The 18115-nt window shown below is 41.7% G+C and overlaps 1 protein-coding gene across 1 annotated transcript in view; it reads right to left on the bottom strand.

Annotated features, from left to right (window-relative positions):
• The window catches only part of slc8a2b (solute carrier family 8 member 2b), a 205037-nt gene that overhangs the window by 186254 nt on the left and 668 nt on the right, over window positions 1-18115 (bottom strand). The window contains exon 2 of the mRNA XM_031741776.2: window positions 14293-14576. The gene's annotated coding sequence lies outside the window, so the exon portion shown is untranslated. The remainder of the gene's footprint in view (window positions 1-14292; window positions 14577-18115) is intronic.

Here is an 18115-nt window from a genome sequence, read left to right as displayed (position 1 = left end):
TTTGCATATTTTATCTTACAAAAACATTAACATCAAAGCTTAATTCACAAGAAAGAAAAAAAGCTGCTTGTTACTTTAGAGAGAAATGTTCATAACAGATCAATACTGAGACCCTGAGGGATCCATGAAAGAAGCAACAAAAAAGCTTTAGCAAAATCTTTTGGATGACCAATGTCAGTTTTTCAATAATTGCTCAGAAGAAAAACTGCATATATGTATGTGTTACATAGCCAAGAGGGACTATGTGATAATTAGTTATAGGCAAACGTCCCCTAAATGAAAGAACAGCGATAGAGTGAATTTTCTTTAAAAGCGCTCTCATTTTCTATGCTGTTTGTTTTGTTCCCTCTTCTTGAAAGTCTTCATGTGTCTACGTCATCAAGGGCTCAGCTCTCAGAGAGTCTCAGCTCAAGTCAGGATGTGGATTTGTGAAGAAACGGATAACAATCAAAAAAGATTACGTGAGCACGTCCCTGTTACATAAGGACAACAGCCAATATGACGCCAGCTGGTGCAACAGTTCCTGGGCTCAGACCAATGAGTTTAGGTGGGTGAACCAGTAAGGAAGGTGTGTGTGCGTGTGTGCGTGTGCGCATGCATGCGTGCGTGTGTGCGTGCGTGTGTGTCTGTGTGTGCGCGTGCGTCTGTGTGTGCGTGCGTGTGTGCGTGCGTGTGTTGGGCGCTGTTGCAGGGTATACTGCTCATCTCAGCAGGCTCTGTTTCTCCCATATGTGGAAAGCGAACACAGCAATCTGTTGAATAGGGACAATGTGTCTGTATGTGTGTTTTATTAAATATATTCATTATGCACATCTCTTAACAAAAACAATGACAGGTCAGATCAAATGAATCAGTTGAGCTTCATTCATAGCAAGTGAAACAAAAAGTTGCAGTGAAAACTCTTTGAATCATCAAACATTCATAACTTGTAGCTTCAAATAGCAACAGCTCGCTCACTGTGAGGTTAATTCAGTTCTCGTTTATTTATACAGCACCGGTTCGTATCGACAGTTACCTCACAGGTAAAGATCTCACAGTATTAGAGTGAAAACTAGAATGATCAGACAATCTCCTACGAGCAACACCTGGCAGCAACTGGGAGGAAGAATTCCCTTTTAACAGGAAGAAAATCCTGAGTTATGAGTTACCGTGACCTTCCTATCATTTCAAGGCCCCCTCGCCATTCTCCTATGACATCAGGAAGGCATTTTAACCCAGATAACTGCCGCTCACAGATATTTTCTATTTTTCGGACTATTGTCTACAAACCCTCGAGTTGGCTTTGTGGGCAAATATCAGTACATCGGCAGTTTTTTGAAACACTCACACCAGCCTATCTTCACAATGTCTCTACCTAAGTGCTTTGAGTTGCTTACTGACCGATAGATATTTCCTATAACAAGCAGCTGGACAGGTGTGTCAAATGAAGTGGCTTTTATATTTATAGAAATATTATATATTTATAGAAAGAGAGAGAAGTGAAAATGTTGCCAGTAGAGGTAAAAATAAAAACCTTATTTTGCAGAATTGTCTCATAAGTATTCAACTCTAGCAGCAGAGTTAATGCATGTTCACTCTCATGCTGGCAGAGCGCAAACAAAAAGAACAAAGTCTGAGTCTTCTCCAAAAGAACGCCCACAGAGATCCTTTAAAAAAGATCAAATAATATCTGCGGGCTTTAAAGTTTTAGAAAGTTTGTCGTTTGTATCCCACAGTTACAGCAAAGAGTGTAAAAATGCATCAGTACATCCAGGGACACGCTGCGAATCACCCGTAATCTTTATGGCACTTCACTGTTGAGCTACATGTTTAACACTTTAACGCTGACACTTCACCATTTAATTAAATCATCTACTTGTTGAAGAGTTTTGAAGTATCAGAATACAACAGCATGAGATATACTCCAGTTTATTAAAACAGGGAAAATAAACCAAGTATTATAAAACATTAGCATAATAAATCCTGCTTAAACGAACCATATCATTCCTGTTCTAGTTTAGACACTCGTTAAGATTGTTTAGAGTTTGAAGGGATCTCAGATACTCAGTCAGGGTGGACAACAATAATACAATTATTCAATATGAATGACAGTTCATGTTACTATATCTATTTGTCGGCCGATTCTGGTCTCACAGAATCATTCTGAACCCAAAGACGTGTAATCTGCACACAACTTGCCTACTAGATCACACTGGCATTTCTCTATGTAAGGAAACACACGAGACAAGCCTGCACTGCTAAAGCAGGAGAGCAAAGTCTAACCCTAAGATTGTGTTTGTGGCTCAGGCTACAAGAAAAACTACAGGAAAAAGCAGAAAGCAGATGGAGGAGGACACAGAGCACATGATCAGTCAGTCCAGCCAAAGCTGGAAGCAATTTAAAAAAAAAATCCAGATTCTCCAACATCTGTGAAATAGGCCAAGAAATTAGACTGTAAGTAATGGCGTCCAATGTTAATGCAATGGTAGAAGTAGTAGAAGGATAAAGCCGACACCTTTTATCTTTAGTTTTAATTTGAATTCTGAGCATTTTGGGACTTATGGTGTTTTGGAAGTCTGTACATAATATTAAAAAGGCAAAAATAGTTGTAGCAGTGTTCATTTTAAAGACCATTGTGCGTTTCCTCATAGTCAAATCACTGCCATTTGTTAGGTTGTTTACAGGAAGTCGTGTTTTTTCTTCACTGCCCAATGCTGGGCTCACACTGTGCGATTTTTGGCCCATTTTGAGCCAATTTTTGAGTCGTGCGACCGTTTTGGTGATCGGCCCGAGTTTGTCCTTCATCGTGCGTCGTGCATCGTGCAGTATACGTGGGGTAACGAGAAGCGATTAACACCTCACGACCAGCTCCCGATCATCAATCGCTTGGTCGCGAGGATTTCAAACCTGTTTGAAATCCTCGCGACCGTCGTGAGGGTGTCACTGCAGCTTCTCACACTGCGCATGCGCAAACACAAATGTCAGCGAAAAAAACGGAGCAGCACGGCAGTGCAGCGTGTGATCTGGACACAAGCGATGGAGGCACAACTTGTAGAACTTTGGAAAGCTCACCCGAGCCTTTTCGATGTGGCCTCACAAAATTATCACGACCACAAGAACCGTGAAAATAGTTGGATCTACACTGCTGCTCAATCACAGCTGCCTGATCAATGTTTTTCATAAAGTTGACGGTGGTGGTGTGCGTGTCTGTGTGAGTGAAAGACAGAGAGGGAGAGCGAGCGACAGATTTTCTGTTATAACCTTCATTTTATGAACGCACAGTTTGAGCACTCAGGTCGCATCAGAGCATCGGGCCGTATAGTGTGAGACCCTGCATCGTGACCTATGAACTTCTAACCCCTGCGAGTCAATCGTACAGTTTGAGCAGGAGCTGAATCGCGCGACTGAAAAAAAATCACACAGTGTGAGCCCGGCATTACACTGTGCGATTTTTGGCCCATTTTAAGCCGATTTTTCAGTCGTGCGACCGTTTTGTTGATCAGCCCGAGTTTGGCCTTCATCGTGCGTCGTTCATCGTGTAGTATACGTGGGGTAACGAGAAGCGATTAACACCTCACGACCAGCTCCCGATCATCAATCGCTCCGTCGTGAGGGTGTCACCGCAGCTGCTCACACTGCGCACGCGCAAACACATAAACGTCGGTGAAAAAGACGGAGTAGCACAGCAGTGCAGCGTGTGATCTGGACACAAGCGATGGAGGCACTTGTACAACTTTGGAAAGCTCATCCGAGCCTTTTTGATGTGGCCTCACAAAATTATCACGACCACAACAACCGTGAAAATAGTTGGATTTACACTGCTGCTCAATCACAGCTGCCTGATCAATGTTTTTCATTAGCAATTTAGCAAAGTTGATGATGGTGGTGTGCGTGTCTGTGTGAGTGAAAGACAGAGAGGGAGAGCGAGCGACAGATTTTCTGTTATAACCTTCATTTTTATGGAGGCACAGTTTGAGCACTCAGGTCGCATCAGAGCATCGGGCTGTATAGTGTGAGACCCTGCATCGTGACCTACGAACTTCTAACCCCTGCGAGTCAATCGTGCAGTTTGAGCTGAAGCTGAATAACCCCACTGGAAAAATCGCACAGTGTCTGCCCAGCTTAAGCTGCAGCATTCTTGGCTTTATTGGTGTGTTACTACCATGTGATGTTAAAACACTGACAGGACCGTGTATCACGCCAGATGCAGATGCAAAGTTAGTCTTTGTGTATTGAGTCATTCGGGGCATGCAAATGGGATACGGGCTAAAATCTACGTAACTGAAATGGTGGAAACCAAAACCCTTTAACATCCACATTAAATGATGCTCTGATGTCTGCAGCTGCAGAGTGAACATCAGCCTGCTGTAAGCAAGGATGAGGGCTGCATGCTAACATATGACATCACTAACCACTAATGACTCTCTTTCTTGTTGTGCCGATCCCTCGGGAGAAAGAAATGCACAAGTGGACACTTTTATTCCCTGTCGATCGCATAAAGAGGCAAAGTGAGGGTGTGGGGGAGTTCAGACCAGAGTAACTTGAGGGTGGATGATGTGAGAAGGAAGGAGGGAGGGAAAAGAAGGGCAGTGGAGGAAGAAGAGACCCAAAACATAACTGCACAGAATCTATCAATCACAAAGAGGAGAGAGAGTGGGAGGGTCTTTCATCAGAGCATGATAAGTAATGGTTTTTATCCCAAGATGACATTTACATTTTGGATGACTGCCTTCAGCAGAGGCTGAAAATAGTTTGTATGAATCTTTAAAAAGGAAGATGAAACACACCAAGTCTTTAAAAAAAAGATCAGGATTTTTGTTGATAAGTCTTTTCCTATTCAGAGATTTAAGGAAAAAAATTTAACACATCTCTGAGGTCATATGTGGTGTGCTATAATCTGTACATTTTCACCCCAACCGGTCGCAGCAGATGGCCGCCCCTCCCTGAGCCTGGTTCTGCCGGAGGTTTCTTCCTGTTAAAAGGGAGTTTTCCTTCCCACTGTCGCCACAGTGCTTGCTCATAGGGGTCATATGATTGTTGGGTTTTTCTCTGTATTTATTATTGTGCTATCTACTGTACAATATAAAGCGCCTTGAGGCGACTTTTGTTGTGATTTGGCGCTATATAAATAAAATTGAATTGAATTGAATTGAATTGAATTACATTAGAAATACTTGTTTATTGCAACAGAGTTCCAGAGTGGAGTTTGTTTTCACCTGTTTGGTTGTGCAAAAAGAATAATTCATTCAGCTTTATTATTAAAATAGAGAAACAGTGTGTTCATACGTACACCGATGATCAAGCAGTTTGATGTAAAGAGCACTCAGCGGGCTTACTTAAGTCCAGTCTCATAAATGAAATGACATTTAGAGATCTTGTTTTCCTTCTTATTTTGGTTTGATTGTGTTTTATTCATCCCTAATTTAAGTCACATTCTTTTGTTCTCCTTCTTCTCATTTCATGATTAATAAATCAGCTTGGTGAGAACTGTTGCTGGACATAATGCCTTCATCTCTGGGGAGGGTGAATGTATTTGTTTACCTAGCTAAATTGTATTTCGCTAGGTGGGGAGGTTTTCTACTTTACACCAGCAGATTATTTCAGCCCTTTCTGATTACCTACCATCTATCCATCCATCCACAAGGCGAGAAGCAGTGTGCACACAGATTACCAGTCTTTGGCACGACTGTTTCAGCCCTTTCTCATTACCAAGGAAATCAAATAATCCAGTTTTATCAAAGGTAATGATACGGCTTATTTACCTACAGGCTGATCTTTGGCAGCAGAGCTCTTCTAAACTTAAGTAGTTTTTACTGCCTGAGTCGATCCAGTGAGTCAAAACAAAAAGTAAAAAGAAAAAAACCCAAACCAAAACAGGAAGTGTGAAAAAAAGAGCAAAGTGACCACACATGGCCTGAGACTCCTGCCACCACCTGTCCAGCCTCAGGTGGCTGATGCAGGTCTATAAAATGGGGCCTATTGCCCTTCTACATATATCACCTGTATCTGATCGTTTTATGTGACAAAAAGGCATTTTATTTATCCCCAGGATGAGAACACATGGGAAATCCCATCCCTTTTTGGACAGTTTCATGTTACATGATTTTTCCTTGGAACATTTGTTCTGCTTTAAGTTCATTTCCTGTCGAAGAGCAGTCTTATCTCAACAAGCAAATGTTCCTGTTGCTGGTTTTTACGAGCCTAACTCTCATTGTTTCTGATCAGCCACCCCTACCTGCCAGTCAGTCCATCTTGCTAGTCCACTTCATTTATCATTTCCCTCAGTATATAACAGTCTAAAGTGATCCATCATTCTTTGATAATGTGTCTTTGTGCTCTGTGCTTGAGCTTTCTGTCCTTTTACACTCTTGTTTTATTCTTGCCTGCTAACCTGGAGCTTAATTTCGTCTTGATCCCTTCAGACTTGTTCACCTGCCTTGTAACTGCACTTGATTCAAGCACATTACAAGTTGACTTTTTTACCTTTTCATGTCAGTGCTGTGGATTCGGGTCTACTTTGAGCTGTGACATTTTGGCTTCAGCTTTCTTGTTTTTTGTTAAATGTCTCAATTACTACCAAAGCTATTCTTAACATGAGCATGTTAGAAGGTGCATCAGCTCACTCCACTTTTAGTTTATTGCGCTAATGGGAAAGGATTTCAGACTTTGGAAGTTTGTTAAACCTCTGGCTCAGAAGTTGGAGGAAGAAAACCAGGGGGAGTTAGAATGGATAGAGTCACTGAGCGGGCAGCTTTTATCTCGGGTGTGCCATTAAATTAACACCATAAAACTAGGCAAAGAGTCCCAAAAATCGCTGATGTTCAAATCCACAACCGGCTCAGGGATGACCCAACCTACACCTGCCCACACGAGAGCCCTGCACAGTGTCCTCTACACTGCACCAACACCTGATTACAGATGACTGAAAGCAGCGATAGGCACATGAGCCAAGAACAGCATTGAAAGTAATAAAATAAATCACAGCATATTGGGAAAAAATAGGTAAAGCATAAAAGGCGGCAGGGCAAAAGAGACAGAGGTGAAGAATGCATCATGAAGAAGAGAGGAAATCTCTGAAAGCTGAGGGAAAAAGGTAAAAATTACCACACAGCCATACAAAACAGTAAAAGAACAAAATAATATTACGAGAAATGAATAAAAGTCGAGAAATCAGACAAGAGAAAAAGAGAAGAGGAATGACAAGAATGAGAACACACAGGAGAGAGGGACGGCTAACAGATGAAAGTGGGTGAGAATGCAAGATTAGCAGACAACGATGAGGAGAAAAATTTGGCAAATGGGACAAAAGTGAAACTTCACGAGAGCCAACAGAGAATGAAAAAAATGATGAATGCATAAGGTGTCGTTGAAGGAGATGAGAGGGAAACAAATGGATAACATAAATAAGAAGATTGCAGGTTTAAAAGGTTGCTGAAAGACCCTTAAAAAGCTAAATGCTAAAGTGATGCCATTCACAGGACCATGTATCACACCAGATGCAGAAATGAGGCTGGAGACGAGAGGCTGAAAACAACAGATGGAAGCAAATGATCAAGGCTGGACTGAAAATACAGAAACCTTTAAAACCCTCAAAGACCCTATAAAAAAAAAGAAAAGAAAAAAAGGTAAATGCAGGACCTTTGAGCAGGAACGACTGTTTAAATGAAGCAGATGCTGTCAGTGCCACTGCACGATTTCTTTGTTATTTACATGTTGTTTAAAGTGGAATAAAACTGGGCCTAAAGAGCTTGATTTGAACACAAAGATGTTGCTGCATCGCTAATAATTTGAATAAATACATACGATAGCCCAACAATACAGGTGAATACTTTATGATTAAAAATCGAAAGAGAGAAAAAGATTTAAATCATCATAGTTTAAAAATATTTCTTATCATCATAAACTGTTTAATTAAAGCCACCAGGACAAATACGCAGCAGAGTGGTGTCGTGGAACTTTAATGCAGGCAAGCTCAACTCCAAAGTTCCACATCAGCTCTGCAGATAAGGACAGATGATATGTCTACATGCGGCTGGGCTGTCCTTGTGATCAATCATAGAGCCAAAACACGCAGTACCATCACAAAGATCATTGTAATCCTCCTGAAGGCTCCACATATGGTGAGCCATCATTAAATACGGGGTTAAGCCAAAGAAAACATGCATGGTACAATGCTCTGTATTCAGCTCTCCTCATACATTAACAATATGTCGATTTATGAAAGAAATTACACATTTTAATGGAAATGTGTGAAAACACAGACATTGATGCTAATGGTGGTTAGCATCAGAGAACTTGGAACATTCTGTGTCAAACAGGTTGCGGCTGCATTCATGCATCTGACACCATAATCCTCATTCATATTAATGAGACTCGGGCTTTAAAAACAGATAGGAGGAACAGAGTGGAAGAGTGAGGCTGCATATATAAGTGATAAAGTGGAGGAAAGGGTAAACGAGAGGGCGATGGAGGTAATTCAAATCAGATTTAAGAAATCAAAGAAAGAAAGAAAGAAAGAAAGAAAGAAAGAAAGAAAGAAAGAAGAGGAATCGAATATCAACGAAGACATGCCAAAGTTACGGCGGTGGTTACATAACCGAGCAGCACTAAAAGCGGAATTCTCCAAGACACCTGACACGCAGGCTCACAGTGCAGCTCAGCTCAGCTCAGGCCCGTAATACATCAGTGATGTAAAAACTGATAAGAATACAACACACAAAGAGTGTGTGTGTGTGTGTGTGTGTGTGTGCACACACTAACACATTTGATAATAAGAGAGAGTGCAGAGGAACCGAGGAGCTGCCTCTCAGCAGGCAGTCTCTGCGGCAGCACTCACGTCCCAAGACACACACACACACACACACACACACACACACACACACACACACACACACACACTAAAGTGCATCTGCAAAACAACAGTCTTTTCTGTGAGCTGATAAGTTTAGACTTTTGCATTTTTAAAACATTTGAGTTAATTTCACGTTGCATGGCTGCATACAGACATTATCAGGATCAGGATATTTTGTTAATCCCAGAGGAAATGCGTATTATGTTGGTGCTATAACACACTGCTAAACTGAGGGAACTGCTCAGCAGTGAATGGAGAACAAAGATTATACTTGAGCCTCTATGACCGCAGCTGGATCTGCTGTGGCTGAGTGTGCATGTGGTGTAGATTGGTTGTTTCTGCTCAGTGGATAAAACCGCGTCTGCTTTTTTCTCTTCTTTTATAATAACAAAATAAGTTCATACACTACAAAGTAATATTCAGTCAACACATCCATGCCAAACATCTTCATGTAATTAACCTTTAACCAATAAAAAGCTAAAGCTTCAGTATGGCATTCATAAAAATCATAGACATGAAGAAAAGATCCAAAAATGAGATATTACCTCATACAAATTACCTCATATTTCACAGGATACTGTGAAAGGACAACACAAGCAAACAATGGTTACATTCTGGTCATAAAGGGTGCACAAGATCTGCAACAATACTCAATACAATGTGGTGTTCAAATGATGTTAGTTGGGGATCAAAGTGTGAAAGAAAACATCCCCCACACCATCACACAGTCACCAATCTGAAGGGTTGAAACAGGGCATCCTCAAAGCATGCTGTTGGTCAGATTCTGACCCCACCATCCCTTCATCACACCATCCGAGACTTAGCCCAGGCACTCTGGTCCCCTCTCTCTCACATCAACAAGGCATTTTCTCCTTGAGAACTGACGCTCACTGGATATTTTCTGTTTTTGGATACTCTTCTGTAAAACCTAGAGATGATTATGTTTCTTAAATAATCAGACCAACCACACCAACAACCACGCCACGTTCAAAGACACTAAAATCTAATTTCTTTCCCATTCTGATGCTCAGTTTGAACTGCAGCAGGTTGTCTTGATCATCTCTGCCTAAATACACCGGACTTCAGTCAGCGCCTGATTAGTTATTTGTATTAGCAGGTGTACCTAATGAACTGGCCAGTGAGTGCATGTCTGCCATTCTCTATGGGTCAGACTTGATATAACAAAATTACAATGTATTCTGAAGTATGAGGAAGTGCTAATTAAGAGCTTATTTCAGAAGACGCCCTTATTTTGATAAACAAGTCCTCGAGATTGCATTTGCATGATGGAATTGATGAATCCTTTGGTTTATTAAAACATCATGAGTTGATGAATTCTCTCAAGCTGCACTTTAATTAACTGCACCACAAATGGACCCCGTCATCTCTGGGAGCCGTAGGAGAGAAATATATTTTAGGAACCAGCAACCAGCATCAACCAGAACCTTTTCTGGCCTCTTGGGGTTGAGGGAACAGGCATGAACACATTGTTAATAACCATAGATGTATTCATAACTTTCAGGTTTTCTGTCCTGCCCCTTTTAACGGTAACTTTAAGCAATCAACTAAAATCATTTGTGTGATTACAAGCTGTGAAAAGAGTGAGCCGGGAAAGTACAAAAAAAAACAGCCCTGTACGTTTCCCATGAGAGCAATCAGACTGAGGAGGAGGACCTGAGAGTCAGGAGGAAGACAGATAATTAGATGATAGAAAGAGTGTTGATATAGGAGATAAATGTTCCTGGACTGGTTGGTTCATGGCTCTTTGTGTGATCTTTATTCTGTTTAGTGTGTTGATTACAAATCCCTCGAGGGCAATGTTCCGCTTGGAGGAATAAGCAGATTCTGTTTACAGCCGCCACAGAGGCTGTGGTTTGATATCGCTCGCTGGATAAGTTTTCTGGTGCAGAATCAGGTTTTATCTTTGTAATTTTGATATTTGTGTCCGTTACGAAGGTCATTGTGTACGACTGGGAGATTATTGAGTCATAAAAGAGCATTTTCACACCCGAGACAAAGAGCTAACCAATCGGTGATGTCTGTTGTCTTTAGGATGTTCATGATGCCCTCGAAAATGAGGTGCTAAGCAGTGATTTCCAGGAAAGAAATTCAAATGTGTCTGTAACACTGACATTTGTCAACCCTTACAGAGATAAGGGAATCATTATGGAAGAATAAAAAAAAGAAAAAAAAAAAACCAAAACCCAATCTGACCTGCTAGTGTTTCTGTCAGAACGTCATAAAATGTCCCAGATGTGCCATTGTTTTTATTTTATTGTCTGTTAACAGCCATCATTCACAACATCCACCATCATTCCTGACCTCAGCCAATGTCTTCCATTCTCAACATTCGGCCCTTAACAGACTGAACCTGGCATTAAGCTTTTGAAATTAAAGCCAAATAATAATGTTTCAGGTAAAAGGAAGAGCCTTTCTCTACATTAAGTGAACAAAAAACCTTTTCAGAGACACAAGTTCAGTTTCTTATAAAAATAAGACCAAGACTTGCAGCAAATTCTCACATTTAAGAACATAAAATTCTCAAATGTTGGTATTTGCATCTGAAAATACAATTAGTTAATAATTCATGGTGGAATCGATAAATTGATTATTCTGAAGTGTTTAACATCATATTTCTGACTTTTTATAAGTCATCAACCAAACGGCCCGGTCAGGTTCTTGTGAGACTAAAGTTTTCATTTTATTTTCATGCCAACTTTATTAAAATATTTATGAATAACATTTTGTAGAGCTCTTGTTTGTTTTTTTTTTTTTTCCCCCCAATCTTCCCAGTTTGTGCTGTGCATGACTGTGTCCATGGAAACCTTACATTTCTGGTTGTCTGTATAAAACAAAAGCAAAAAACAAATACATCAGTTTATCATGTCAGGTGTTTGGGGCATCAACTGGGAAAGCTTCCCTGATGCGGCTGTCTGCTAAAAACAAATGTTTTATTCTACCTAATGTTTCAGATTATCACTTTAACAGGCTGGAAAGTACAAAGTTGTGTAACAGCCCCATGCTCAGCAGACCGCAGAATAGGGCCCTGGTTACGCCTGAGCTTTTCCCAAGTGTGATTTGTAAATGAACAAGAGTGAAGTGGGGCTGTGATGAAAGAAGCACAACACCCCCAGGGTAAATAAAGGTTAAAAGATGCAGAAAGCAGGGAAACAAAAGTCTCTTTGTGTGTAAGCGCCTCGGGATAAGAGAAACCGCCAAACACCCGATAGTTGTGAGAGAGATGTAATTCAAAGAAAAGATGCAAACGATGAGAGAATGGGAGGAAGCATGCTGAGAGGAGGAAGAGAAGATGGGAAGAAGTAAAGAAAAGAGGGGGAGATAATGGATGGGAGGAAGAAAGATGAAGACAGAGAGGAAGAAGGGGGTGATTAATAATCTATTATAAAAACTAAAACAGCACTTGGACAATTTTTTTAGAAGAAGCTAAATATGTTGGTGGAGTCGCGCAGCGGGCTGTGCAAGCAAATATCCAACTACAGAGGGCAGAAGAAGGCAGAAAATCATCACCCTGGGTTAGGTAAATCATGAAATATGACTTTAATTATAGTTAAAGACATCCAGTCACGTTTAAATAACTAATGTGTAATATGGTCGTATTGCACTTCCATTACATCCGTATAGTGTTTCTTATCATGTAGGATCTACAGCACGTTTCTTGCTGCTGTATCCTGCAGTCTTTTTTCCTTCAGGGAAGGCAGAGGGAGGGAGAAGCAGGAAAATTATACGGGCCCACAGACAGAGAGATGGGTGGAGGGAGGGATCAGCTGAAGCCTGGTGCAGGGAAAACAAGGGAAGCCCCAGGAAAACTGCAGAGAGAGAGGAAAAGCCCAGGGAAGCCCCGCTGCAGCTGAAAAGGAGGAGGATCCCCGTCTCCCTCTCCACAGCCTGCATGCTGCAGTCCGGCTGCTACAAAGGAGTCCCTCATTAAAACTACAGCCGGGCTTCAAAGTGAATGCAAAACTATCCTACATTCATCATCACTGCTCTCTGTGCCTCCACCTTCCAGAGCAGAAACCACTTGAACAGAATACGAAATGGTGATGAAGACACACAAAGCCCAGTGTGTGGAAACAAACACCAGTTTGTTCCAGTGCGATTGTAATTTTAGAAACAACTCCTGGATGAGATTTTAATTTAAGTTCAAAATATTTCATACATATACACATCCAATTTTAACACGTTGAACTGTAAAGGAAAATCTCATTTCTCCTTTTATATTTCCGCATGTTATACACGTTTCCAAAATAAGATCGACAGTTTTAACTACTCTGGGCGCCCGTTACGCAACATCAGTGAACGGCACCTGCATTCCCAAGACGCTTAAAAGCAGCATTTCAAACCTGGTCGTTCAAAACGTTTAAATATTACAGAGTCTGGAGCACAGTGGGGAACTGGGAATGCTTTTGATAAATTACAATCGGGCTACAACCACCCCAACCGCTGCTCGGACAGGGTGGATGGACAGAGAGAGCGGAATAAAGCGGAACACCGATGCTTCAGTTCCCAAGATAAACTGGATTTGTCGTTCATTAGAGCTCGTAAATTCTGGTTATCTGGTGGAGATGTTCACGCATGACAACAAGCTTATCACGCAACCCTGAAGAGTTTATCTAGAGTCGAGCTGCAGCAGCACGCAGCAGCTCGGATGCAATTCCCCCAGTCTGCTCTGCAGCGTCTTTTATTTTGAAATCTCAACCAGAGGTCGTATTTTTCTTTGCGCTTGTTTGACACCAGTCTTTGCAGCCGAGAGGCGCAATGTCAGAATTACTACACCAGCTTCATGCGGCGTGTGCAAGCACACACAGCAGCGCCGAACTCCGCACATTCGTGTCGCACATTATTTAAATCACGGGAGCGTTTGCTACTAGTTTCCTCTGTAATGAAAGCAGTTTCAGCAAAAATGTCAGTGTCTCATGTGAGTCTTGCGCCCGAGCACATCACGCGCTCCCAGGTTCCCCCCGGGGCCACACTGGGCAGCAACACTCGTTAAACTGGGAGACACTTCAGAGGAGCGAGTCAACATGCTCGTGTGCGTCGCACACACTGAAATCCCTGCAAAGTGCTCAGCATTTCACTCACGCTTCTAAAAACTTAAAGTCAATGCTGAGATGCTTCAGCAGCGAGGAAATCAGAGCCCGAGAAAGGCTTGCAATTATCATTTCAAATATCTTCACAACGAGAATCAGCTCTCTCAAATCAGGATTTATTGACTTGTAACATGAGATGGAGGTTCCTAACCAATTTACAGGCTTTGACGCACTAATAGCACTTCCACGGAGACGTCCTCTGTCACTGCGAGTCTAGTTTTTGGCACCGCCAGGCAGCTCCACATGGTCGGAATCAGCAGCCAGTGATGCCCACATGGGGCACATGAGCAAGTGCACACAGCAAACGACCGCAGCAAACACACACTGCACCCAAGTGTGAAGCATTTCTCTTACCTTCTGGTCTAGTGCCGGTCCGCACTCGAATCTTTACGCATACTATGTGATGTTTGTGCGAAAGCCTGTGAGAGAAAACTGCGCTCGCTTCTGCGCTCCGTCCCTACTGTCGGCTCTCTGCCTTCCTCTCTCACCCCAGCACACTCAAACTGCACAAACAAGCTGGCACTCCCCCTCCCCGCGGTCCCTCACTCACACTCACGCACACAGAAGGCGCGCGGCGGGGCGGGGTGCCGAGGTGCGCGTTTTCTCCTCGGGGGCGCGGATAGCTGTGGAGAGAGTGCCTGACAGAAGAGGGGGGGGATTAAAAGAGATGAAACACGCAAAGATGAAAAAACAAACAAAATTAAAAACAGAAAAGGGAAAGAAGAAAGAAAGAATGAACAAAAATGAACGAGGAGAAAGGAGGGATGTATTAACGGAGAAACTTGTGAGTTTTGACATTGAGAGTTGGAGGCTAAAAGAAAAAAAGAGTGAAATGGAAATAAAGAAGATGGAGACTAAATTAACAGGTTCATTTTGGAAATTAAAGAGACGGATTAAGCGGGGGAGGGCAAAGTAAGTAATGAAAATGATGAGGGAGGGGTAAGAGTGATTTAACTAAAGGAGGAGAAGAAAGGAATGCAAGGAAACAAATCGGAGGATTTCAGTGAAAGGAAAAGAAGAAATGCAGAGGAGAAAGAACAGAAAGCAGAAGAGACAAAACAGAGCAAATTGAAAATTGATTAACCATGAATATAACAGGATGTTCTGCAGCCCACTTGGCTCATATCCTCACAGCCTTCACACTGGTTTCTAATATAAATATACTAATGTTATACATTGTCAGGAATCAGAATGTATTAGCTAAATCTGGATACTAGCAGGCGTCCACAGTTTGACGTTTCCTCAGTTGACCGGAGTGGGGGGGGCGTGGGGTGTTTTTAGGGAGCCTGCAGGGGAGAGATGAACTGGAGGGGCATTTGTCAAGGTATCGAGCAGGGACAATTACTTAGCCAGTGTGTGATGTTTCAGGCTCTGCTCTGACGGCACAGGCCTGCTGACCAAGCAGGCAGGAAACTCAGTCAATCAGTGCGTCTGTATAACAACATGCTGCACTTAATCCTCCCAGAGTCCTCCAAGGTGAGTCGATGACAGAGACGCACTGTACAAGCCTGCTTTTCTTCTTGCTTTTCCTTCTTTTAATTGTATAATTTAATATTATCTTCATGGTTTCTAATATTACCAATATTTACGTCTTGGTTTACCATTGAAGTTCCCTTTCACACACCTGCAGGCATTCACAAAAGTCTTAATAAACAGAGTGAAATGGCATTGATGCCAGTCAAGGTTATTATCGTTAACGAACACTAACGAAATAACGAAAACTAGAAGTGAAAAAACATTTTCGTTAACGGAAATAAAAACAAAAAAAAGGAAAACTAACTAAAACTGTAATGAGTGTTCACAAAACTAACTAAAATTAACTGAATTTATAGCAAAAATGTGTTTAGTTTTCGTTGATGTTTGCGTGTCACACAATAGTCAAGGGTGAAAAAGAAGTTTAGTTTCCAGGTTTTTTTTCTTGCTGTGTCTCATTATGCCAGCAGGTGGCAGTACGTTAGTCGAGTCGTCTGTGCTGCTGCTCCGTCCGCGCGCAGAATCATGTCAGGAAAAGTCTGGAGAAAGCGCCAGAGTCCAATTTGGGATTACTTTGAATATGACTGTGTTTTGGATAAAGCAAGTGTCTTGTAGTGGAACGAGACAAATTATGAGGGACATTTCTAAAGGGAAGAAAATCCCACAAACCTTAAAGTGCACTTGAAAAGCTCACACAAGAAGGCTAACCTAGCTTACCTGGAGAAGGTAAGGAGCACGCCAAACCCTCATCCCCAGAAACAGAAGCTAACACCAGGTAAGGCAGCGTGATGCATCCCGAGACAACAGGACTGGGATATCTACATAACTGTGTGAGTCAATTGCCTTAACACCCGGTGCTGCAAGAGTTAATAGTCTCATTGGGGCCAAGATATACATTTTATAGTTGCCTGGTATCAATGGTTGTTCATCTGCCCTAATTTATTTATTTATTTATTTATTTATTTATTTATTTATTTAAAGAACCCATAGGTGGGAATGTGAGTTCTCTGTCTCTGTGTGTTAGCCCTGCGACAGACAGGCGACCTGTCCAGGGTGCAGGGTATGGTAGCTGGAATAGCAACATACCCAAGGATAAGCAGAAGAGAATGACTGATATGATGAAACTGGGATTTTGTTACACTTAATTATTGCAAACACAACTAAAACTATAACTGAAACTAATGATTTTCAAAAAAATAAAAACTAAACTAGCAAATAATTGGTAAAAACTAATTAAAACTAATATAAAATTGAAAATCTGAAGTCAAAACGAAATAAAAACTAATGAAAATTGCAAAACTATTAAAACCCTGATGCCAGTGCTCAGGAGTTTTCATTATATACGTTGCCCTGGAACATCTATTTGTCAGCTTGTGTTGATGATACACAGCTGTACTTTTCTGTTCAGCCAAACAACCTCAGCCTCAGTGAATGCTTCACTGCCTTTAATGATTTGATGTCCTTCACCTCTAGCCTGGCAAAACCGACATTGTGTTTGGCCTCGACAGATTCTCTAAGGAGGTCGGTCATTGCCTCGGCCTGCTCGGCGTTAATATCAAATCTTCTGTTAAGAAACTTGGTGTTATTCTGACCTGCATTTGAAGTTTGAATCTCACACATTCAAAGCTTGTCCAGTCGTGTTTCTTCATCTAAGAAAACCCTCGAAAAAAATCAAAGCCAGTGATTTGGAGCTTTAATTTTCTCCCACCTAGATTATTGTTAGTCTTTTTTTCCCCACACATCCCCAGTCGTCCTCAGCCTGTCGTTAATTCAGCCCACCAGGCTGCTTACACACATCACCCCTATGCTTGCTGTCCTTCATCAGCTTCCAGTGAAATTCAAAATCAATTTTAAAAACATATGAAAACCTACATTGCCAGGTTCCTGTCTATATAGCAGGAACAGTCGGCCTCTCCAATCATCTTAACTGTCCTTCTTGTTTTAAATGCACAGGCAACCACACTTTGAGGTTGTACCATCCAAACTAACAGCCTTCCTCCCGTCAGCTGGCCCAGTGTTTTTTTAACTTTCTTCTGATTAGCTGCCCCTCCCACGCTCACTGACGCCACACAGTGTTCAGTGCAGTCTTAAGCCTTTGTCCACATTACACATATTTGTCTACAAGCAGCCACCACTGTAACGGTATCTCTCAGAGATTAATGAAAGGCATAATCAGTCCACTGTAAGCAAATTTAAATCTCTTTTCCACAGCAGGAATTTAACAACCTTTATTTAACTCAGGACTTCTCATTAACTGAATATATTTCTGATAATGCTTCAGGCTCTTTTTGGAAATCTCCATCTTTAAAGCATCCCCAAATTCAGTAACAGCTCCACAGGCTAAAAGGAACATCCTTGAGTCTCTCGGGAGAATTTTTAAAATACTTTGTATCCTACCCTTCACCGTTCAGCCAGACAGAGTCAAAAATCTATAACAAGAAGTCAGTGGCGTAGCTTGCTACTAAACTTATGACTCTCAGGTTTTATGTGACAGAAATGAGGCACAACAGCAGTTAACTAATTTTCTGTCCTGGCTCAGGGACCACTGGAGGGAGAAGGGTTAAAAACTTTTTTTTACAGTCTCTGTATTTTTACAGCCACATTCATTGTAGCTGTTGAGCCACACAATAGTGTAAGAGATGACAAAGTTATTGATCTTTTCATGTTTACATCAACAAGAGATCAAAGTAGAGCCCACACAAGA

The sequence above is a fragment of the Oreochromis aureus genome, linkage group 14 (genome assembly GCF_013358895.1).
Source record: "Oreochromis aureus strain Israel breed Guangdong linkage group 14, ZZ_aureus, whole genome shotgun sequence".
Lineage (NCBI taxonomy): Eukaryota > Metazoa > Chordata > Actinopteri > Cichliformes > Cichlidae > Oreochromis > Oreochromis aureus.
The sequence above is the reverse complement of the archived record's forward strand: the minus strand, read 5'-3'. Positions and strand labels throughout refer to the sequence as shown.